General features: G+C 42.3%; 1 protein-coding gene across 2 annotated transcripts in view; it reads left to right on the top strand.

The window, feature by feature from the left end:
- The first annotated feature begins 1,921 nt into the window (after nt 1-1,921).
- The window catches only part of RGS6 (regulator of G protein signaling 6), a 492,828-nt gene continuing 469,286 nt past the window's right edge, over nt 1,922-25,463 (top strand). The window contains exon 1 of one of the 2 annotated variants that reach the window (XM_036258184.1): nt 1,922-2,244. The gene's annotated coding sequence lies outside the window, so the exon portion shown is untranslated. The remainder of the gene's footprint in view (nt 2,245-25,463) is intronic. The other variant, XM_036258187.1, reaches the window with a different exon arrangement.

Here is a 25,463-nt window from a genome sequence, read left to right on the forward strand (position 1 = left end):
ATATCTTTAATACATTTACTTGTTTGCTCCCTTTCCCATTAGATAAACCAATTTGTTGGCCATGTCAGCAAAAAGTGTGGCCTGTCTCTATTAAGTTATATCTATCATTTTATATATATAATATATATATAATATATACACATACATAAATTACATAAAATTATATTTATAAAAGTCATATATATAAAAAATATAAGTACATATAGGTATGTGTGTATACTATATACACATATATGCATATATGTGTAATAAAATATTTTATATTAAGTCAAATACTTTCCATGTATATATAAGAAATTATGTAACATATATTAGAAATCCCATATAATACATAAAATATATAAATCTAAGTAAATATATATCTGATTTCATGATTTTTCCTCAAGTTTATTAAGATATTTTGACATATAACATGAAGTTTAAGGTACACTATGTGATGATTTGATAGACATATATATTGCAAAAATTTATTACTACAATATAGTTAGTTAACACTTCATCCTCTCACTTAATTACTGTGTGTGTGTGGATAGGTACTAATTATTGTCTACTGGATAAAATAACTAATACATCCATTAATCAATACAGATGGTGGGAAGGGAGATGCATGCAGGAAAGGAGACCTTCAATTTCAACCTCTAGAGTCTAGACCCACATGGATGAAGACCGTCCAAATCACAATCCTTAGGAGCCTTTAAGTATTTTATTGTAAGTCCCCCAATACAATTCAAGAATAGATCTTTAATTTATTGTTTATATATTTAAAATTTTTTTCTTTATTGATATTAAAGAGAGAGAGGAAGGGAGAAGGAGAAACAGAAACATCGATGACAGAGAACATCCATTGGCCACCTGTTGCATGCCCCACACGAGGCACTAGGCCCACAACCTGGGCATGTGCCCTGACCAGGAATCAAACCGGCGACCCCCGGTGCATGGGTCCATGCTCAGCCACTGAGCCACACCGGCGGGCTACTGTTTACATTGATAACATTGAAGTTGCCTGCCAATCCCATGGTTACCAATGAACACCAACAATCTTATTTTATTTCCACACGCAACTTCCTAGATCTTTAACTAAATATCAAATTTCAGAGTTCCCACATTAAAAAAATGTCATCAATTCAAGTTACCCTTTCTCATTTTCTGTCTTCAACTTTTTCCTTCTTTCCCCAAGAATACTGGCAGAGCTAATTTTTCTCGAAAGTCCTTTCGTGGTGTTTCAGATAAGAATACTCACAAAAGGCTACAAAGACAGCATGTGGTGTGACTGTTAAATCAATAAAAATGACGAGGTTGGCACTACCCTCGAGGACTGCGGCGGCCCGATTTAATTTAGAGGGCGCCAGCGACACACGTCAGCGAGAGCCGAGGCCCTCGTGCAAACCACTCCGAAACTGGAATCCCGCGGCCAAACCTGACGCCACTGAACTTTCCAGACGCACCCAGCGCTCGGAATCGACGGAAGGAGCCTCCGCTTCGCTGGGCCAATCTGCCCGTTTCCTGGGCGGCAGCTGAAGTGCAAGGAATTCCCAGCTTTCCTCTCCCTGGGGCAGACCGCCCTCTGCACCTTCCGCGGCGCTGGGAGCAGGTGAGCCGGGCGGGGCGCGGCCGGCGGACGCGCTCTGGAGCCTCCGCCCCGCCCCGCCCACCTCCAGCGGCTCGGGTCCGGGCGCAGGTGCTGGCGCCCAGGTGCGCGCGGCGCGGCCTGCAGCTCCACCCTACGCCGACAGTGGGCGCCGCTGCAGCGGCTTCAAGCAGCCGAGCTGAGCGGCTTCGCGAGTTGGGGCAGCTCCTGCGTTCGGCCCTACCCGGCGGCGAGAGCTCCGCCCGGGCGCCGGCTTCCCACAGCGGCGGGAGCGGGCGGGCGCTGAGGGGGCGGACCGACCTCCCGGACCCGCCGGCCTGGGCGAGCGCGGAGAGCCGGGCGGGCCCCGAGCGCGCTGGAGACAGCCGAGCGTCCCGCGCCCTGGCACCATGCGACCCGCCGCGCCTCCTCGCCGGCCCCGGGCTTCGCTCTGCGCCCGCTGAACCCCCGCGCTCGCCACCCGGGAAACTCGCGAAGCCCAGGGAGACGCTGGAGAGCAGCGGGGAGACTGACCAGGACGTCCCCTCCGCCCCCCCGAGGCTGCGGATCCCCGTTTCCTGGGCTTCTCTAGCTTTACCATGAACCTGGCGCAAGCTTGGCTTTAGGACAAATTCGGGAGCCGGAGGGAGAGTCAAGGCAATTCTTTGGTTGCTAAGGTAATTGTAGTTGTGACAAAAATGGGCAAGAGACAAGTGGGGGGAAGATGTTTTAAAACAGCTTGCCCCCCCCCCCTCCCACCCCAGTTCCTGTGTGTTGATGTCATTTCATCGCCCGGGTGTGGATGTTGGTCCGTTTCAGATGTGTGACAGGTGTCGGGGTGTGTGTGTGTGTGTGTGTGTGTGTGTGTGCAGTTTGGGACTGTCGAGGCACGAGCTTACATAAGTGGTAAGGCAAGCTGGCGTGTGGACTTGTGTGGGATGGGTGCAGGTCTGCAGAGAAAGCCTGTTCCCGGGTTTCGGGGTGTGAAGCGCACACCGGCTGGGACCAGCGTGCAGGCGGTAGGTGGTTTTAGGGACTTACAGTCTAACGATGATTTGGGGATCGCAGGTAGGGCAGCTTTACTTCAAAAGCAGACTCATTAACTTTTTCTTCGAATAAGCTCTCCCATTTGTGGTTTGGAGGAGCAGAAAGCTAGTGGTAGGGGTGGGTGTTGGGGTCTGGGTTTGGGAACTGCAGCAGTGAAAAGGAATCGAGGGATTTGCTCTTGAGAGGATGACAACTCAGCTGGTTGCCTGAAGAGATGGTATTTACAGTCACTATCAGGCTGCGTAGCAAGTGGCCCAGGGAGACAGGGAAAGTGACCCAGAAAATTTAATTTTGTTCAGAATGAAAGCTGCTGAATTTTTTTTTAATGTGATGGAGCAGGGAGGACTGTTACTTCTTTATCTCTTGTTGAGAGGAGTGGCATTTCCATGCTACAAACTGAAGATGTTGTTAGCTTGGAATTGTTCCCTCGGTGTTTATCGGCACTTAGGAACTGGATCTGCAGGTAGTTTCTAATCAATACCTTTTAGCAACTCCAAAGTAAAACTGCCAAAATAAGCAGAATTAGGTAAAGCCTAGCACTGGACCATTTTCTCACCAGAGAGAATGACAGGTGGAAGAATAAGAACAGGGCTTGTAAGTGTCCGAATGGAGTTAGAGATTCAGCTACAAGTGTGTGTGTTTTGTCAAAAAGTGGTAGACAGAGAGGAAACTGTTAGGTTTAGCTTAATATGTTAAACAAGGGTTTTATAGGTCGATTTTTATAGGCAGATGGGTAATTATATGGAGTGGGCACTGTGGAGTTGGTGAGAAACTTTCTGTGTGTGTCTATTCTTTATGCTGTTTATTCTTATTCTTCTTATTAATTTATTAATTATGTGATGGATGGACCTACCCTGTCAAACAAGGGAGGACTGAAGGGAATTGGATGCTCTTTGGAGATACACCTTTATAAGCAAAAACATGTATGCTGAGCTGAGAAAACCAAGATGATAGATTCTTTCTGAGTTCTCTAATACTGTTGTCAAACTAAATTGTTGTGTAAATATGGTGATCGTAGGTACTATAATCATTGGGGTGTGCCATATATATATTCCCCAGTAACTCGTCCTTTCTTTAAAGTGCCTGTAAATTTCTAGAAATGTCAGCCATTGTGAGGTATTTTGATGATGTAGGTAGCACTGGTGTTTCCTTTTACACATTCACGACACTGGTTCTTAACTTGACTTCCCTGTCTCCTTTAAGAAACTTAAATTAACATTTACTGATATATTGCTGAGAGTTTTAGTAAAACAATGCTAGTTTTTCTCCAAGCAGCAAATTTTTCTTATCAAGTGCTTATATGGCAGAAATGTCTGTTTAAATGAGACAGTTATATTTATTTATGAATGATTTGTGGAATAAAAAATCCATCATGGATATTTTTTAAAAGAGCAAACATTTCTTGTGAAAGGAAAAACATTTTAATTGAAGTACAATTGACATACAATTTTCTATCGGTTTCAGGTGTACAGCATCATGATTTGACATTTGTATGCACTATGCTGTGATCAATAAATCTAGTTACTTCCTAAAAGGGTATTTAGGACAATATAATTTGCCAGTAGTTTTAGATGTCTGATTGTCCACAGGGACAGAATTTTATGTGAAAATAGGATCATTCTATTATTTTTCTGATATTCTCCCATGCATTTATCCCCTCAACTCTTTAGACTTTGCTAGGAATTGCTGAACATTCTGCTTTATGCCAGGGGTTAAACGTCAGGGAGATCTGAGTAAGGAGCTCTGTGTCACATCAACATTTTTCAAAAGAGATGCTCTCAGAGATCTCAGTGCTGGGATTAATTTTCCTTTAGCTGCACAGTTAACTTGTCTTAATTCATAATGCTTTGAACCTAGGAAAGCATTTAACCTCTTCATTTTCAGTGCCAGCTGGAAGGAATATATTCATCGAATTTCATCTTCATTATAACATATGGCATGATATAAATAATTACTACACACACAATATCCTGCTCTATGGAGAGAAATAGAATTATAAAATAAACCTTCATGTTGATTGATATGCATATAGCATTTCAAAAACCCAGTTTTACTTTTTTTTAATGATCACTATAAAAGTAATATCTAACCGTTGGGAAAATGTCAGGAAATTACAAAGAAAAAAAGATCATTTGTAAATCTCCCACAGAAGGTGAACCACTGTTGATATTTTTGTGTACTTTATATTCTTCCAGACTTTATTCTGATCACATTACTTATTGGTTTTTTTTTTTTTTTTTTACCTGTTCCCCACCCCAGTTTTAGATCTTGTAAATGGAACTTGGATATGTGTTAAAGGTTTGGAAAGTTACTGCTAGTCTTCTGGATGGTTTCGGTAGATTGGACTTTAAATTTTGTTAGTGGTTCCTATTAGCAAAGAGAGCAGTTTCTCTGTTTTTTTTTTTTTTTTGAAAAGCAAGATTTGCACTTTGGGTCAGTAATATTTGGAGCTCCTGTAAGATTTAGGGATTAAAGCATCAGAAAAGAAACAGAATATTGGCAATGTTGGGCAGGAGACCTTAGTTCTGGTTTGGGTCCCTCCACCAAATCCTTATGTGGCCTTTGGCTTCCGGGCCTCTGTTTCCTCAAAGGACACATGACACTTTCAGATTTAGCTCAATAAGCTAACAATATATTTGTTGTGTTGGCATTTGATGAGGATAATCTTTGAAGTGGGCTTTTTAAAAACACAGATAGCTAGGGGTCACCCCCAGGGTTTCTGACTCAGTTGGTCTGGAGTGAGGCCTGAAAATTTACGTTTCTGACCAGTCCCCAGATGATGTTGACTCTGCTGGTCACTGAGAATTAGGTAGTAAGCTCCCAGCAATGTACCTGCCAGTAGGTGCTCAGTAAACATTGATTGAACTAATGTCAATTTCTCCACGGGGGGAGGGGGAATGACTTTCTGAAGTAGTCAAGAGAAAAAAGATAATCATCCAGAATTTGAAACTATTAAGCCTGTAATGAGAGTGATAGTCATGAAAGGAACTTCTTCAAACTACCAGAAAAGCAAAAATGCCCACAAGTGGGTGGTTAAAATGAACATTAAACCTAATGAGTAATATTAAATAACAACTCAGAGTACCTGCTTGAGATGTTACAAACCATGAAGATTATCATATGCTTCACTGTTGCCTCCCTGAGGCAATTCCTTTTCTGCCATATCTACATTCCAATGGGGGGAGGGGGGTTCACTGTTAATCAGCCTAACTACCAAAGCAGCAGCTGAAGAAAGCAATAGTCCAGACACCTCACCCTTCTCTCTCTCTCTCTCTCTCTCACACACACACACACACACACACACACACACACACACACACACACACACACACACACACACGGCAGAGCTGTGCTCATTAGAACCCACAAATATTCTATGAGATAAATGACTGAGGACATTAAGGGAGGGCATTGAGGGGTGCATTTGATAGCTAGGAGAGTGCAGCAGGCTGAAATACCCCTCTTTTGGTCATCCTTGTGTGGCTATCTTGTGTCTAGAAAATGATTCCTTCCTTCCTTACTTGGGTGTTAGCAACATAGGGTACAGCTATTTTTATGTATGGCAACTTTTAAAAAAGTGTAAAGATTTGAATATGAGCAAAGTAGATGCTCATGTAACTGAGGCTACTCAAATGAGCTGTGGAGACTAGCTGTCTTGGCTTTTCTAAATACAAAGGCAAAACCAGCAAAGGAAAAGCCATCTTTAAGTTTTCACATGGTCGAGTTCCCTTATTCACTAGTGTCTTGCCCAGGGGGAAGTGCACATTAAACAAAGCCTTCTGAGATGAGTGTCCTGCACAAATGTGAACTAGTGGTGACACCCCTCGGAAGTACCCAAGGCACCTGTATCGCACTGAGACCTGGCCAGCCCCGAGCCCTGACGGAGAACTGTGATCCGTGGCTCTTCAAGGAGCACAACAGGCATTTAAAACCCTGTCAATTGTGTTTCTGATCCTCAGTGTCCTCATCTGCAAAATAGAAACGAAGCAGCTCTCCCTTGAGTGTGTGTGGCTGCGAGAGCAGACAGGATCCTGCACAGCGCACTGGGCAGAGGAGGCAGAGTAAATGGAGCAGGCGGACCATGCCACACCACACTGTTTTCTAATGATATAGAGAATTAGCTGCCGATTCCCAACCTCAGGAAGCTCCTGAGTAAAACCTGAAACGGGCTCCCATCCACGGAGGGCAAAGAAAGAGGCAGACCTCTCCAGGTTGGTAGGTGGTGGGTTTAATAAGCAAGGGAACACACATACGAGGCTCGGGTGACGGCGAGAGATTTCCACACCCATCCGCTAGAATCTTAAAGGTTTATATAGAGGCCTTAATGGGGTTCAGTCGCAAGAACTTAACAGGGTCCCTGATGGTCTCAATAACACCACATTGTCTGAAGGCTTGAAAGGGCCTCTCACTGTGGGCAGAACAATCATTCCTAGGACAGGGAGGGGCGGGGAGCTGCCAGTTTCCGGGATCTGGCTCCTCTCCGTGACCTCCTCCAACAGGAGTCTGTGGGGAAGCAATATTTCAGGGTAATGGTTTCTCTTGTTTTTTTCTGCTCCTGAGGACTTGCTGTATCAGCCTAGCATTTGAGAGACTCCTGAGTTCCTGGGAGAATCCTGCTCCCTGGTTGTAACATTGGATTTGAGGAGGCTTGTAGAAAGCAAGTAGCCTGGACACTGAGTGGGGAGGGTGGAGTGGGAAAGCTCGTCTTTTGTGATAGTCAAAGGTGTACGTACTTTCCCGAGCCTACAGGCCATTAGTCACCCGCACAAGAGAAGAACACTCAGGAGCTGCTGCTGCATTGATGTCTCTTGTGCGTGACTATGACCCACACCTGCAACAAGGCCATATGTTAATTTTTTCTATACCCTTGGTATCTCTTACAGTTCTTGGCACATGGTAGATGTTAAATGTTTGCTGAGTTATTGATTTTCAGAGTGACAGCTATGGGTGGGTGAAAATGGGAGGAAGGATGGGCTAGTACTAGTGCAGATGTGTGACTGCGTCCGGTGCAGGTGTATGTATGGACTGGGCGGGGTGCAGGCACATAGGTATGAGCATGGCTACATGGACTGGTCTGAGTGTGGGTGCATAGACTGCTGCAAGAGTGAATGCAAGGTGCAGTAGTTATAACTCCCATTCTTATTGTTTGCTTGATTTTGTCTAGGTAGATCCACCTCAAATCCTATTTTGTAGTTGTACATTAATGCTTGTCTTTCCCACTGGGCTGTGGTCTGGTTTTTAAAAAACAAACAAACATAATTTTATCCTGTCCTAGCACAAAGACACACACATAGTAAATGCTTAAGAAAAAATTGGTTTTCTAAAACCAAAAGTTGCCCAGGCTGTAAAGCTACAGATCTGTCATATAGCAGTGACTGATCTTATGAAATAATCAGTCTTTTAAGAAGAATCAGGTGGTATTACCCCCATTGTACAGGTGTAGAGACCAAAGCTGAAACAGAGTTCAGCTGCTGGCCTGAGGTCACATAGTTATTGAGTAGAGAAACCAAGATTTAAATGCAGCTATTCTCGCCCTGGCCGGTTTGGCTCAGCGGTTAGAGCGTCGGCCTGCGGTCTGGAGAGACCCGGGTTCGGTTCCCGCTAAGGGCACGTACCTCGGTTGCAGTTTGACCCCGGCCCTGGTTGGGTCGTACGGGTGGCAACCACTCGATGTGTCCCTTTCACGTCGATGTTTCTCTCTCTCCCTCCCTCCCTCCCACTCTCTCTGAACAAAATATCGAAAAATGTCCTTGGGTGAGGATAAAATAAATAAATAAACTCAGCTATTCTCTGACTCCAAGGTCCTGAGTCTCTCTGATATATCACAAGGTGGAGAACAGACAGAAACCCTACCCTTGAGATCATCATTTTGGTTGTCTTGGAGATGATAGAAATAAATAGAAAATTAACAGTAAAGGATATTAAGTGAAAAGAATGTGTGGAAGTTTATAAGTCAGAGTAGATAGCAAGTAGATGACAAAGACAGTAAATACAATTTAGAGAGAGGACATTGTATAATCAGATCTGAAAGAGACAGGCTTTGGGAAATAGGTAGAAGACTCATAGTTTAAGAGCGGAATAACAGCAAGCTTTTCAGTGAGAGATAGTGATAATAATTGGTTGTTAAACCAATTGTTTGCTTTTGGAGTAAGAACCCATTTTTCTTGAAACGTGGGACCCTCTGTCCCATTTTTGATAGAGACACTTTTTTCCCCCCTAAAAGCGAAGCAGCCAGCCGTGTGTTCTTATGAATGGCATCTGGCTGGATCCCAGGGTTAGGAAGTAGGGGTGGGTGAGAGCTGTGTTAGAGCGAAGAGTATGTGCTGCTCAGAAAGCCCTGTTGTTGCCATGCATTTAAAAAAAAAATTTTTAATTTTTTTTAGAGAGAGAGGAAGGGGGAGAGAGAGAGAAACATCGGTATGAGGAAAAAACATTGATTGGCTGCCTCCTGCATGCCTTCTACTGGGGATCAAGCCGGAAACCCAGGCATGTGTCCTGACCTGGAATTGAACCGGGACCTCTCAGGCCACAGGCCATACTCAGTCCACTGAGCCACACCAGCTGGGCTGCCATGCATATTTAATCATCAGCAACTAATTCCAGTTAGAAAAATGTGTAGATCCACACTGCCCAATCCAAACACTTGTTTGAGCTGTGTTCTTTCTGTTTGTGACCTCTCTAGAAGAAAGACAACTTTTTTTTATCCTCACCCGAGGACATTTTTTGTTCAGATAGAGTGGGAGGGAGAGAGAGAAACATCGACGTGAAAGGGACATATCGAGTTCCTCCTGCAGGACCCAACCCGGGCCGGGGACAAACTGCAACCGAGATACATGCCCTTAGTGGGAACCGAACCTGGGTCTCTCTGAACCGCAGGCTGACACTCTAACCACTGAGCCAAACCGGCCAGGGCAAGAAAGACAGCTTTTGAAAATGTCCAGTGTATTTTTCTCTTAAGCTGCTATGTAAGTACTACTGAGTTCAGATTCCAAACCAAGCAGGAAGATGCCATTATATTATTTTGCTGATCATACATCCTAAAACAAAGACTGATTCAGCAGCTGGTGAAAATAGAAAGTATGTATTCACAAAGAATAAATTTATTGATTATATTTTAGATTCTTTTTTTTTTGAGGTGTAGGGTACTTTACCTATGAGAGTAGCAGGTAGCTAGGGCTTGGCTGCTAGTTTCTGTCCGTAGGCAGGGGTATGTGACATTAGATAAAGTAACAACACTACTGATTCTCCCAGGTGCACAAAAGGGCTGAGAAACTGTGATTGCCTTGAAGGCATTACTGAAAGAAAGTATGTTCCTGGAAATCTGCAATTTAGTCAATTCTTAGTCTGGGAGCGGCAGGGGGAGGAGAGGGGGTTCTTATCTCAGGTCACCCCTTGGTCTAAGGCCTCCAGTGTTCTCTCCTGCTCCTCGCCCAGCTTGCCCACATTGGTAGTAAGTCCCACTACCAAACAACTTTTCTAGATGATAATTATCAAATATGGCTGTTTTCAAGAAGTTTACACTTCTGTGGAGGGGAAAAGATGGAGAAACAGAATGTGGTAGGACAGGCACATATAGATGGAATGAGGGAGGGGTCACTTCCCACTGAGAGATTTTGTGGACGAGGTTGAGTGGATGAGTTGGACACTGGAGGACCAGTGGGTTTGGTGGTAAGAGTGTGCCTGAGGCATTTCAGTGTAAGTAAAAGGACAGAGGTGCAAAGAATTTTTAATACCCCCCTACTGAGGGTCAGGTCCTTAAAAACCTTTCAGGCAGGAGAAATCTGTTGATGAACTTAAAACTAAAGGGGAAACAGAGATAGGCAAAATGTATGTTGCAAGCCAAACTGTTTAATAAATTTTATTTTTAGCAAAAGAAAAATGAGGAAAGAGAGTTGATTATGAGTGGTATTGACCTCACCTTATGTTGGTAATAGAGGGTATGCCACAATGAGTTTGTAGTTACTTCTTACTGCTTTTCAGATCACTCCCCTGCAGTGAAGTACTTATAAGTGGTTTTGTTATATTACAGGCAGTGCACAATTCTCATGCAAATGGACATGTCCCCCACTGTGTCAGGCTCTCCGTCCAAGTGGCCAAGGCCTTTTAGACTCTCAGACTGAGAGGGTGACCACTGACGCCTGGATCTTCCCGTGGCTCAAGGGTAAACTGGATAAATCTTGGGATAAACTTGGCAGGACAGATGAGGAAGTTCTCAGCTATCTCACCTCAGTGCCCAGGGTATTTAGTGTCATGCCAGAGCAGGCTATCAATTCTACCTTTTCACTTCTTTGGCTTCCTTTAACTTTCAAAAGCATCTCTGCAAAAACCACTTTCCTTGCCTGCTATTTGCGTTACAACCCCCTCTCCCACTTAAAAAATCTGTTTAATCTCCACTTTCTTATATTTTCTAATTGTCCTTAACAGGAACAACCAATTGGCTCTCCAAAGTGTATTTGGTTTAAGTCAGATTTTGGTTATTGGAAATTCTTGGTGGGGGGAACATTTCCTGTGGTTGAAAATGGTCATGTTGTTAGTTATATAAAGATGAACAGTGACTGATAAGACCAGAAATGCATATTAGGGCCAGTCTGTTGAGGGACTTAAATGCCACATAGATGATGATGATTGGTGATGATGATGATGATGATGGTGGTGGTAATTGAGGGACCTTTTGAATGTGGATAAAAAAAACCCAAAACAACTGAACTAAAGCAAAATTCAAACCAACTCAAGCAAAAAGGAATTTATCTAATTTCTATACCTGGGAATTCAGGCATGGCTGGATCAGGGACTTACATGATATTTCAGCACTCTTTTTTTTTTTATCCTCACCCGAGGATATTTTTCCATTTTTTGTACAGATAGAGTGGGAGGGAGAGAGAGGAAGGGAGAGAGAGAGAGAAACATCGATGTGAAGGGACACATCGAGTGGCTGCCACCCGCACAACCAACCAGGGCCGGGGACAAACTGCAACCGAGGTACGTGCCCTTAGCGGGAACCAAACCCAGGTCTCTCTGTACCGCAGGCCGACGCTCTAACCGCTGAGCCAAACCGGCCAGGGCTCAGCACTCTTAATACCTCATCATCTTGACTTCCTCCTTAACACTAGAGAAAAAGTATATGTTCATTAATATCTCTACTGTTACATCCTTTCAACACAAGGAAGGGATGTTTTTACTTATAGTGTCCTTATCTCAGTCCCAGGGAAGGACCCTGGTCAGTCCTGATTAGAGTCCTATGTCTACCTTGATCTAGTCAGTGTCCAGAGATACAGCATATTCTGGCCAGGATAGTTCACAGGCCCATACTTCCATATCAGGGAAGCAAATTTGATAGCCAAAAATACATACTGGGAAATCAGAAACAGTAACTGTGTCCATCTTCTAAACTGACTAAAGGATTTTGGGTTTTATTTGCGGGGCAGTGGAAAGTTATTAAGAATGAATGCAGAGGCCTGGCTGATGTGGCTCAGTGGTTGAGCATCAACCCATGTACCAAGAGGTCACCGGTTCAATTCCCAGTCAGTGCACACGCCCATGTTGTGGGCCAGATCCCTAGTAGGGGGCATGCAGGAGATGGCCAGTCGATGTTTCTATCTCTCTCTCTCTGCCTCACCCTTCCTCTCTCTATAAAATCAATAAAGAAATAATAATAATGATAATAATAATAATAAAAAGAATGAATGCAGAGTATGTCAACCACTCTTTGAGAGTTCTGACCTATTTTATAAGAGTTGGAAGACTTTCATTATCCAAAATGAAGCTTTTGGATAATGTGAGACATTCCTTCAATGGTATGTTTCTAATCTCATTTCACTTCTATACCAGCTCTCTCATTCAGTGATTATTGCTTCTGGTCCATGCCTACTGCACAAACATCAGGGCGAGCATGTATAGTGGTGACGGACACAACCTCTGGCTCCTCCACCATCCCTGCAGCCATAGACTTGCAATTATGTCATTTTTTTTTGCATTGCTCTTTCTAAGATGGCTTGAGTGCCACTTTGCAAACCAAAGATGCTATATGTATCCTTCTTCCAGAATAATCACACTATTTCTTTTTTTAAACATAGAAATCTGTTGTGTAACATATTTACAGAAAAGCACATGAATCATTGTTTAATGAATTTTCAAACACTAAATACACTCCTTGTCATCTCCCCTAGATCAAGAGATAGAATATTACCATTCCCGCAGAATCTACCTCATGCATCCTCCCAATAACTACACACTCCCCAGCAGTGGTCACCATTAACCTGATTTCTATCACATGTTCTCATTTTTTAAATATATGACATATATATGGAATTGTATTAATGTATATACTCTTTTTTTTGTGGCTTCTTATGCATAACATCGTTTGAGAGATTCATCCATGTTGTGATGTGTAGCAATAGTTTATTCGTTTTATTGTTGTATGGCAATCCATGTTGTAATATTTCACAAACCGTTTATTCATTTACCATTGATAAAAATTTGGGACATTTTTAGGTTAGGGCTACTATGAATAATGTTGCTATAAACTTTTTCGGATGTGTTTTTGGTGCACATACAAATGCATTTTTGTTTTGTGTACACCTAAAACCGGATTGCTGGGACATGGAGTACATATGTTCAACTTTAGTAGGTCCTTACAAAGAGTTTTGCTAAGTGGTGTATCAGTTTATACTCCTATCATCAGTTTATGAGTGTTTCAATTTCTCTACATACTTGTCAACACTTGGGATTGTCAAACTTTTGAATTTTAGCCATTATGGTAGGTGTGTAGTGGTGCCTCATTGTGGTTTCAATTAGCCCTAGTAACTAATGATGTTGTGCCTTTTTAATATATATATATATATGTGTATATATATATATATAGTAATTTTTTTCTTTATTGATGTTAGGGAGAGAGAGATAGAAACATCAATGAAAAAGAACATCAATTGGCCGCCTCCTGTATGCCCCCCACTGGGGATCGGGCCCACAACCTGGGCTTGTGTCCTGACCAGGAATTGAACTGGTGACCTCTTGGTCAACCACTGAGCCACACCGGCCGGGGTATTGGTCATTTTTATTTAATCTTTGTAGTCCCTATTCAAGTTCATTGCCCATTTTTCAATTGGATTGTCTTTTTCTTATTGATTTATAGGAGTTGTTTTTTTTTTTCAATACAAATATTTTTACCAGTCATGTGTATTTAAAGTATCTTTTTCTATTCTGTGGCTTGACATTTGACTCTCTTTGGATGAACAGGAGATCTTACTTTTAATGTAATCCAATTCATTGACTTTTTTATGGTTATTTCTTTCTGTGCTTACTTAAGAAATTTTTGCTTACCCTAAAGTCGTGAAACTGTTCTACCAATTTTTAGAAGCCCTCTTGTTTTGCGTTTTATCTTTATGTAAAAGAATCCACCTGAGGTTGACTTTTTTATCTGTGGCACAAAGAGGAGATCCATATTTATTTGGTTTTCCACATGTATATCCAGTTAACCCAGCACTACTTATTGAAAAGTCTCCTCTTATCCACTGCTTTGAAATGCCTCCTTTGTAATAAATCAGGGTGAGCATGTATATGTGGGTCTCTCTCTGCTTTCTAGCCCTTTTCATTGTTCAATCTGCCTATTCTTATACTGATGCCACACATCTTAATTAATATAGCTTAATAATAATTCTTGATATCCAGTAGTGCATGTCCTCCAGCTATGTCCTTATTTAAGAATAGGTTGGTTATTCTTAGCCGTTTGCATTACTAACCAGATTTTAAAATCATCTTTTGATGGGATGTCTACTGGGACCGCATTAAATCTCTAGCCCAAATGAATGTCTTTAGAATGTTAATTATTTCAATTCATTACTATGCGACATCCCTTCATTTATTTAGATCTTTATTCCTGTTAGTGTTTTCTCTAGGTTCTAAAGGTATTGTACACCTTTATTGAGATATATTCCTCATGTTTGAAGTTATTTTATGCTATTATAAATATCTTTTAAAAACATAATTTTCCAGTTGTTTGTTGTGGGTACAGAAAATCACTTTTTTTTTTTTATCCTCACCCAAGGACATTTTTTCATTTTTAGTTCAGGTAGAGTGGGCGGAAGAGAGAGAGAGAGAAACATTGATGTAAAAGGGACACATTGAGTGGCTGCTACCCGCACCACCCAACCAGGGCCGGGGACAAACTGCAACCGAAGTACATGCCCTTAGCGGGAACCGAACCCGGGTCTCTCTGGAGTGCAGGCTGACGCTCTAACCTCTGAGCAAAACCGGCCAGGGCTAGACAGTCACTTTTTATATGTTGACCTTGTATCCAATGATTTTGCTAAATGCATTTATTAATTCTAATAGCTCCATGTAGATTATTATGGATTTTCCATGTATGCAGTCAAATTACTGGCATAACAGTATTTACTTTTTCCTTTGCAACTGTTGTGCCTTTTATTTAGTTTTCTTGCCTGTTGCATTGGCTCAGATCTCTAATATGATGGTGAATAGAAGTGGTCACAGGGGGTTATCTTTGTCTCATTCCTAATCTCAGTGGGACTATTAAATATTACAGTTGTGCCCTGGCTGGTTTGGCTCAGCGGTTGGGGCATCCACCTGCGGTCCGGAGAGACCCGGGTTCGGTTCCCGCTAAGGGCACGTACCTCGGTTGCAGTTTGTCCCCGGCCCTGGTTGGTTGTGCGGGTGGCAGCCACTCGATGTGTCCCTTTCACATCGATGTTTCCCTCTCTCTCTCTTCCTCTCTCTCCCTCCCACACTGTCTGTACAAAAAATGGAAAAATGTCCTCGGATGAGGATTAAAAAAAAAAAAAAAATTACAGTTTCTGTGTTTTATACATATCCTTTATCAGATTAAGCAGTTCCCTTCCATTCAGAAGTTACTGAGTATTTTCATGAACACATGTTGACCAAGGGGTTAAAGCAATAGTTGCATGGAATGTTCGGTTACCTCCTTTTCCCCCCTTTTCTCTTGGATCTTGTCCCACATGTACTCACTGCCTTGGGAGCTCTCTTTTTATTTATTTATTTATTTATTTTTAATTTTTTGTTCAGGTAGAGTGGGAGGGAGAGAGAGGAAGAGAGAGAGAGAGAGAGAGAAACATCGATGTGAAAGGGACACATCGAGTGGCTGCCACCCGCAAGACCGACCAGGGCAGGGGACAAACTGCAACTGAGGTACGTGCCCTTAGCGGGAACCGAACCCGGGTCTCTCAGGACCACAGGCTGATGCTCTAACCGCTGAGCCAAACCGGCCAGGGCGGGAGCTCTCTTTTTAAAACTTGACCAAGCCTTTCTAGTTCTTGAGGGTTGTTCTGTTGTAAGTTAGACCCTCCCCGTAGGAAGTGGTACATTCTAATTGTACTATGTTTGTCTTTAATCTACATAAGATGAACAAAACTGTAACAAAAAACCCCTCAGAAACCTATTTGATTGTTATTTTTTTGACCCCTATTGCTTCTGCCTGATAAGCTTTATGAATATCTCTCTGTTGTTGAGTCTGCTGCCTCCAGCAGATGAAAAGCCTGATCGTGTAGCTGCTCCCAGTGCCTGCATTATGGAGCATAGAAGAGAGGCATCTATATCTAAATGCCTAGGTTGAGGGTAAAGAGATACTGATTTTACCCATTCTTAAAAAAGTGAAGAAAGAAAACAACAAAATTCTAAGGAAGAAAACTGACATTCTTTTAAAAAGAAGCCAAGAGGAGTGCCTTTCTTCTTGGATCCCCTGGGAACACGTCATCTGCTTTATCTCTTAGTCATCCTGTCTTGTGTATAGAAATTGGCAAAGCTTCCCTGTCACTCCTCCTTGTTCTCTAGCAGTCACTCAAGCTTTCATGTAAACTAAGAGGATAATAAAATGTTACTTCTGCAGTGGTATGAGTAGTATTAGACAGTATAATCTTAGGACCCATCCTTGTAAAATGGAAGTTCTCTCATGTGAGAGCAGAGGCGTTTAAGATCTCCAGACCCATATTCAAATGCCAACTCTATGACTAACTAGCAAGATGACATTAGACCATAATTCAATCTCTAGAGGTCTTAGCATCATCCTCTGAAAAATTAAGTGATTGGGCTTGTTCAGGGAACACAAAATCTTTTTTTTTTTTTTTTTTTTAATTTATGCTTTCATTTTCACAAAATCTTTTATGTAAAGGACCAAATAGTAAATATTTTGAGCTTTGTGGTCCCAATGATCTCTGTTGCAGCCACACAAGTCTGCTGTTGTAGCATCAAAGCAGCCATACACTGTCAGAAAACAAGTGGGTGTTTATTTATAAAACTTCATGGACACAGAAATTTGATTTTTATACAGTGTGTATGTGTTATAAAATATTATTTCTCTTTCAACTATTTTTTTGCAATTTAAACACATAAAGACCATTCTTAACTCATAGGTAATACAAAAACAGGCAGCAGGCTAGATGTGTGCCCCAGGTCCTCGTTTGCCAACCTTGAACTAGCTAATGGTCAAGGACCATTCTGGAACTCCATGTTAGATTGATATAGTAGTCTTTTTTAAATTATTATTTTTCTTTCCCATGAACATTGTCCAAAAGTGTTTTGCTCCCCTCTCTTAGATTAAGAATTAGAAAATAAAAGATTTTCTTTTTCCTTTATTTCTTCCTTGATGCTTGTTCTTTCTTTTTGTTGACCCAAGTTCCTGACCTACATCATTCCCCAGTGCCTGAAAAACTTCTTTTAGTATTTCCTGCAGGACAAGTTTGCTAGTGAACTTGCTCAGTTTTTATTTGTCGGAGAAAGTCGTTATTTTTTCTTCACTTTTGAGGGATAATTTCACTAGATAATATAATTCGAGGCTTCTGGTTTATTTTCTTTCAACACTTTCAGTATTTCACTCCACTCTCTTGTTTGTTTCATTTCTGATGAGACGCCCTCTGTAATTTTTATCCTTGCTCTATTATAGGTAAGGTTTGTTTTCTCTGGTTTCTTTCAAGATTTTCTGTTTGTCTTTGATGTTCTGCAGTTTGAATATAATATGCCTACGTGTAGTGGTTTTTATTTTTGTTTTTTAATCCTGATTGGTGTTCTCTGATCTTTCTGGATCTGTGGATTGGTGTATGTCATTAACTTTGGAAAGCTGTCATTCATTATTCCTTCAAATATTTCTTTTGTTTTTTAAAAAATGTTTTTTCTTTATTGATTTTAGAGAGAGAGAGAGAAACATCAATGAGAGAGAACATCAATTGGCTGCCTCCTGCATGTCCCCCACTGGGGATTGGGCCCACAATCTGGGCATATACCCTGACTGGGAATCAAACCAGCAACCTTTTGGTGCCTGGGTCGATGCTCAACCAGTGAGCCACATTGGCCGGGCTCAAATATTTCTTTTACTTCCTTTTTCTTCTCCTGGTATTCGAAATACTCATAGGTTACATCAGTTCCTGAATGTTCTGTTCCATTTTTTAAAAATTACTTTTTTCTCTCATTTGGGAAGTTTCTGTTGACCTTCACTGAGGTTTATTGATTCTTTCCTTGGTCATTTTGAGTCTACCAGTGAGCATTCTTAATTTGTTACAGTGTTTTTCACTTTTAGCATTTCCCTTTTTAAGGATTAAAAAAAAATTCTGTCTCTGTTTTAATTATCACCTACTTTTCCCATTATAAACCTCAACATATTTAATCATAGTTATTTTGGATTTCCTTTCTGATAGTTTCAACATCTGTGTCATCTCTGAGTCTGGTTCTGATGACTGCTTGTGAGGAAACAGGAGCTGAGATAGCTCAGCCTGTGCTGTGGAGTTTCAGTTCACTTGGCTAGGAGCTGGCTGCGTTTCATGTTTGCTGGAGCTGCAGGTGTCAGGAGCTTCCCTTTCCCCTGCTCTAGTCTCCTTCCTTGACTCCAGGTTAGCTAAGTACTTCTCAGAGAGTTTGCGTTTCGGAGGTCTTTTTGCTATAATTCACTGTTATTATACTAGAGCCCCATTGGTGTGGTGGCGGGGTGAGGAGAGGAGAAATGTTCTATAACCTTCCACTTAAGAGCCAAAGTGGAGCAACTTTCCTTTAGTAAATGCAGCAACACTTTCTTGTTGCACTAGAAGGGAGGTCCACGCACAGGGGGGCTTAGATGAGGCTGCCCTAAGAGCAGAGACATGCCCCCTGCTGGCTGCCATTTCTTCAGTGGAGTTTGAAGTGACCCCATCAACTGAGACTGTAGTACTGACTAATTCATTTAAAGTTGGTGCTCGTGATTTTTTTTTTTTTTAATCCTCACCCGAGGATATTTTTCCATTTTTTTGTACAGATAGAGTGGGAGAGAGAGAGAGGAAGGGAGAGAGAGAGAGAAACATCGACGTGAAGGGACACATCGAGTGGCTGCCACCCGCACGACCAACCAGGGCCGAGGACAAACTGCAACCGAGGTACATGCCCTTAGCGGGAACCGAGCCCGGGTCTCTCCGGACCGCAGGCCGACGCTCTAACCGCTGAGCCAAACTGGCCAGGGCGGTGCTCATGATTTTTAAAATGCCACTAGTCAGCTGGTTGCATGATTTCTTCCTTACTCCACCCCACCCCAAAGTGTTCAACTGCTTGGATGTAAACTTGGATATTCAGATATTGTGTGGATATTGTATAGTGGATATTCAGGTTCTACCACTGTTGGAGGTTTGCCAGGAAATGTGAAAGAGGGAGACGAAGGAGTTGAGGATATTTGCAAGGGAGCAATTGCGTGATTATAATGATGGAGCCAGTGAGAGAAGAAAAAAACTAAAAAGGTTGTAGGCTGAACGTCTAAGTAAGTTTGAAGAACGTTAGCAGCGAATGCAGCGTAGCTGAGCTGTGAGGAGGGAGGGTGGACAGAGTGGGTGGTCTGAGTGGTACAGGCACTGGTGATGATGAGGTTCGGCATGTGGCCATGGGAGGCAGTGGCTGGGGAGGAGGCATGGAGGAAAAGGTTCAGGTGAGGAAATAAAGAGGATGGAGAAACCAACTTTTCCATCAGGTCTTTGATTCTGATGTTACAGTCACTGAGGGTGACTAAGGGGTGGAGTAAACCTCTGAGAAATGGGACCGGAGTCTTCGGGAAATTTAAGAGGATAAGCAGGAGGGAAGTGGGACCCAGCAGTGAAGATGGGTAGGAAGTGGCAGAGCCTGGGGATCTGAGTGTCACAAGAACAGGAATTCGGGTAGGAAGGTGGGAGGGAAATCATTTAAAACAGCAACGGACAGCCAGGAGGACGCTTGCCTGCCTTCCTGGTCTTGAGATACATGGGATGAAGACAAGTGGCCACAGGGGGGGTGTGCTGCGGGGAAGCCAGGTTTCCATTAAGGTCACAGAAGGTCAAAGTTGAGAGAGGAGATGGAAGGACCTAGTGGGCATACTGTTTATAAAAGTTCAAAAGGCAGGAAGAGTCGGTGCGGAGTTGGCAGGTCTCAGGGTGTCCGGAGCAGTGTGGAGTTCAGAGCCCTGGGAAGAGGGGATGCTTGGGTGGACCTGAACTTTGAACAGCGGTTGTGTGAAGAGGACAGGGAGGTGCATCACACAGCCTAGCACACCCTGTTATGTGAAGAACTCTCCACTTCTGCCTCCCAGCTTAATTTTTAGGATTATTGTTTAATATAGGAAATGCAAAAATATTTTTCTTTGTAAGTGGTTTTGGTAGATTGATTTGTTTAGTCAGGCAGCTATGATAACCCAGAGAGGATTGTATTTATTTATATGTCTTAAGATAGGATTGGTATGGGCAAGTAGACTTCACTGGTACACTGGGGAGTAGAAGGAAGGAACCACAAAGCAACAGAGAACCTACTGGGTACCAGTTGTATTATGTACAAGTAGTACCTACTCCTAAGTACTTTATATATAATATATAGGTGCTAAGTATTTAAATTTAGGTATATACTTAAATTTTGCATATTTATGCAATTTTGTTTTACATACTCTTTGTAGATGATTTTATTGGACACCAAGACTGACCATTGCAAAGTCTGTGGGCACTGGAGTCAGCCCCAAGTTTGAATTTGAGTTTCCTGGCTGACAAGCTGTGTTACTTTGGGCAAGTTATCTGTGTTGTGGGGCCTCAATTTTCTCATAGGTAGAGAAGGAAGAATAACATCCACTTGCTACAGTTGCTGGAAAGCGCTGTCTGGGTGATTCTGATGAGCAGGCTAAGCTGAGAACCATCCATACAAAGTGATTAGTGTTTCATTTTCTGGATGAGGAAACCAAGTCTCAGGCTAAATAAACATACCAGTAAGTTGCTCATGGTCACACAGCATGTAAGTGGCATTGCCAGGACTGAGAGCCAGTTCTTGAATCCCACGACACTGGCTTTATCCATTACAGTGAGTTTTTGCCTAAACACAGGGGGAGTTAAAGGAGCCCCACCTCGGCATGGCTGCAGCATGGGAAGGAATGGAGGGATCAGGTGGAGTGAAGGCAGGCTCCATGGAATCCAGGCCAGTGGTTCCCAAACTTGCCTGTGCTTCCATATCACCTGGGGAACGTTTAAATCATAAATCTCTGGGATCCACCCTAGACTAACTGGATTAAAATTTCTGGCTGGGTAACTCCGTTGGTTAGAGCATCATCCTGATACACCAAGGCTTGGGCTCGATCCCTGGTAAGGGCACATACAAGAAGCAACCAGTGAATGCATAAATAGGTAGAACAACAATTTGATGTTTCTCCCTTTAAGATCAATAAATAACAACAACAACAACAACAACAATACTAATGATAGAATGTCTGGAGCATGGGAACCAGAAACATGTATCTTTATACTTTCCTCCAGGTGATTTTGAGGCTGCCAATCTGGTTCAGGTCCTTGGATCAGCTTTTGGAAACCACTGACTTCTACCTGAAGTCTTGAAATGATCAAGCGATCATATCCCATTAAAATACTGGGTGCCTGGCATTGCCCCCCAAATTGGCCCCTGTGGGTTGAGCTCTGTCGCCTTGCTTTTAGATCTTTGGTGCGTTACTTAAAACAGACACTCACCGTGTCATTGAATATCTGAGCTTGGAGTATATAGGAGATGTCAGGTTGGCAGACTCTGCTGTAACAGGAACAGTTATTTGTTCTTTATAGCTGTTTTCTTCCTTCTTCCCCCTCGAGGTTCCTGCCCACTCAGTCAGATTAGAACTATATAAACAAGCTTGTACTACTGAGCTAGCACACATCTTGTAGACTTTTTTTTGAAGTGCTTAACATTGCCAGTGTCAGGAGAAAATCCATTGGGTTTTAATGGGCTGAGGCAAACAATGTGAATTTGATATAATATGGAGGAGAGGAAGTAACATCAACAGAATTCTTATTTGGCTGCATAAATATTCAGACTATATTACAGTAAGCATTTGATTACCTCTCCTCTAAGATATTTCCCAGAATAGATTTCGAAGGCTGGACACTAAGAGTGGCAGGAGTGGATCTGAAGGCCTTCGCGGCAGGTGACAGTGACTGTGGTGGCGTTATAGTGTAATTGTAGAGGTCCACCCCGGCTTCATCTCAGATGCACCCCATCAGATACCTGAGGATGTGGGAAGGGCTTCTCTAATGATTCTGGTGCCAGTGGCCTGGGAATTTCAGTTGATCAAACACTGGAGGAGAACAGGACACTTGTCAGTTGCTACATTCATTTTGTGCTAAGGCATTTGCATGACTTATTTTATTCTTTTGTCAAAAGCAGCCCTGCAAAGTTGAGGGTTCTCATCTTCCAGGAGAAGGGCTGGAAGTTCAGGAAGCAGGAGTCAATTGCCAAAGGCTCTTGGTGTGGCCAGAGCTGAGATGCAATTCCTGGTCCAACTGCAAAGCCCCTTCATTTTCCTCATCATTGGGTCTTTCCTACCTGCTCTGCCCAGCATCGTCATGTGCTGGACCCTCGGCTTAGCTTGCTCCAGAGAAGCTGCCATTACAAAAGAAAACAGCTGGCATTTCTCATATCTGCAAGCTACAAATGCAATATAAATTTGGAGTAAATTGCAGTCCCAACTTTCAAAAGATTTGCTAATCAGACTTTGAGTCAGAGATGCTCAATTGTTCTGTTATTCAAAGGATCTCTCCTCACTATACTTCCCACCCTGCCACATAGTCCTTCTTACCTAAATTGCTCATGGATTCCAGAAGTGTATTCCTGAGTTAAGGGCTGATCCATCTCAATAAACCCTGGGAAAACCTTCACGTGGGATTGCACACGTAGGTCTCTGTTGATAAAGAGTCCCCTTTGTTGGGCAGTTTTAAAGGTTTGTTATCTAGGTACGTGTTCCTGAAGGAATATACTGCATCTTGGTAGAATCTTATCAATTCCGTCATTCATTCAAAAACATTTGAGTACCAGCGCTGTGCCAGGCCCTGTTCCAGGTGTCTTGGATAGAGAGTGAGCCCCACTGACAAAGACTCCACCCAGGCAGAACTGGCTTTCTCGCAGAGGAGACCCCCAGTAAACAAGTAAACCAAGTCAGTCAGCTAGGTAGGAATCCTGTTATTTCCCTCTCCACATGCTCTCTCACTTCATCTCCTTCAGATCAGCTCATCTTCATGGTTGTTTTTTTCACGAGTGTCTACCCTTCTGGGTCTTCAGATGTCTATGCCTGTGTTGTCACCTAAGCTCAAGTATCCTCTGCTACCTCTCCGGACTCCTGTTCATCCTTCTGCTCTGATTTCAGTTGCCACTTCCTCCTGCTCTGTGTTGTCCTAACTGAACACCCATACTTTACAGTGTCCTGCTTTCATGGACTTGTCTGTCACCCCTCCTGGACTCTAAATACTTTAATGAGAGCATCTGTGTCTGATTTATCTTCGCATCTCCAGGGCCTAACATGGAGTCTTGTGAATGGGTGCTCAGTGTTTGCTCCAAGAATAAGTATTGAGTCTTATGGCCCCTAGTGGTGAGTGGTGGTATTACAGAAATTGCTTCAAGTGGAGGGATGTTAAGTCTGGGAAGGAAAGCTTAACCCCAGTTCTGAGATTTTTTTTGAGAAGCTCAGCATGTGCACTGTTATGAATAGAGGAGTTAGGCTAGGATATAGGTAATGATGATGGAAGAAAGGTGGCATGGAACATTCTGATGAGTCTTTGAAGGACATTTAGAAATTTGAAGTTCCTAGCTCTAGGTTAGAACTGGAGGGATACCAAGGATGCTGGGTTTTATAGCTAATGGCCACTTGGGGTGCAGAGAAGCTGCGGCTTAACCAGGTTCCAACAGCTAGTTAGTTGTAGATCAGGAGGAGGAACCAGGCGTCCCAGTTCAGAAGGCTCTCCACTATGCTGGGACTGAGGTTTGTGACAGATAAGGAAACAGGCACAGAGAGGCAAAGTAACTTGCCGCAGATCACACAGCTAAGCTAGTAAGTGGTGGAGCCTGAGTCCAGACATAGATCTGTCTGATGACAGAGGCCAGCTGGTAACCACTAAATTGTCTTGTCTCTTCATGGAGATTCTGAAATGCATGGTCTTAACACATGTTCAGTTTTCTTCTTTTGTTAGTTAAGTCATTATAGGAAGAGAATATTAACATGTTTTCTTTCTATTGAAATGTCATTGTGCTTTTCAGAAAAACATTCACATTCTTCAACTATTAAAATCAAAGTCCCTGAATTATTTACTATGTGTCTACACATGTAGTATATCTAAATAACATGAAGAAGGTTTTGTTTTTCTTTACCACTACATTAAAAATATTTCTATGTACTTCACTTAAAAATAATTATTTTGTACTATATTGCCATGAATGAAAATCTGTTCCTTTAATCTGGTGCACACCAGCTTTATAGTCAGTGAATTTAATCAGAACATCCTTACCTGTGTGGGTTTTGCATCCAGTTCCAGCAACTGTTGACATAGGGACTAGAACATTTTAGAAATGATTCTTTCTCAACACAGAAAAGGTAAATGACTAGTTTGAGTTTCAGAATGAGTTGATGGAGGAATAAAATAGAAGCTTTTCTACTGCATACTAGATTCACTAATATTACTAACTGTGTTCACTTAGCAGTCTAAAGCCCAGATCCTGGGACATCAGCCTGTTTTAACACAGAGAAATGCTTCTGTCGGGGGAGGGGAGGAGAGTCAGGGAAAGGCAAGAGGAGGGTCGACATGATTGTTTCTAGGTCATTTCCAACTTACTGTTATAACACCGTTTTCTAGGTGGAAGATCATATGCTCATTAAAGTGAAAGTGTTCATTTTAAAATAAAGCAATAGGAACCTCAAACAGCTCTGTTACGTAGACAACTGAGCATACATAAATGGACTTAAGTTTTTTTTATCATGCTCAGTCCTATTCTGTATTAAGGCAAATAACAAGATATTTATACATAAAACAGTGTGTTGTTCATTTAACTTTAAAAGCCACTGATTAGAATAATAATCAGTGTTTCCATGTAGTACTATATTCATAGAAATACTGATACTGCAGTGGGTAGAGATAATAGAATGGTGCCCTTTACCTCTTTATGTAATCTAGCTTTTAAAATGCACCCTAATTCATAAATGATGAAGAAAACAAGCAACAGTATTCAAATGAGATATTCTGGGTAATTGAATTCTTAGCATAAATTACAAATTCCCATCTTTTCCCCATTTTTCCCCCAATTTATTTACTTATTTATTTATTCAGTCCTCACCGAAGGGTACTTTTTTATCGACTTTTTTGTTGTTGTTGTTAGATAGAGTGGGAAGGAAGGCAGAAGGGAGAGAGAGAGAGGAAGAGAGAAATTGATGTCAGAGAGAGAGACATATGGATTGGTTGCCTCCTGCATGACCCCTACCAGGGCTGGGGATTGAACCCGAAACTGAGGGATCTGCTTTTATTTAATTTTGACTGGGATGCTCTAACTGCAGAGCCAAACCGACCAGGGCCCAAATTTTTTTTTATGGAATGACCTTTGGTACCAACTTAGTTTA

This window comes from Molossus molossus, unplaced genomic scaffold, assembly GCF_014108415.1.
Source record: "Molossus molossus isolate mMolMol1 unplaced genomic scaffold, mMolMol1.p scaffold_m16_p_1, whole genome shotgun sequence".
NCBI lineage: Eukaryota > Metazoa > Chordata > Mammalia > Chiroptera > Molossidae > Molossus > Molossus molossus.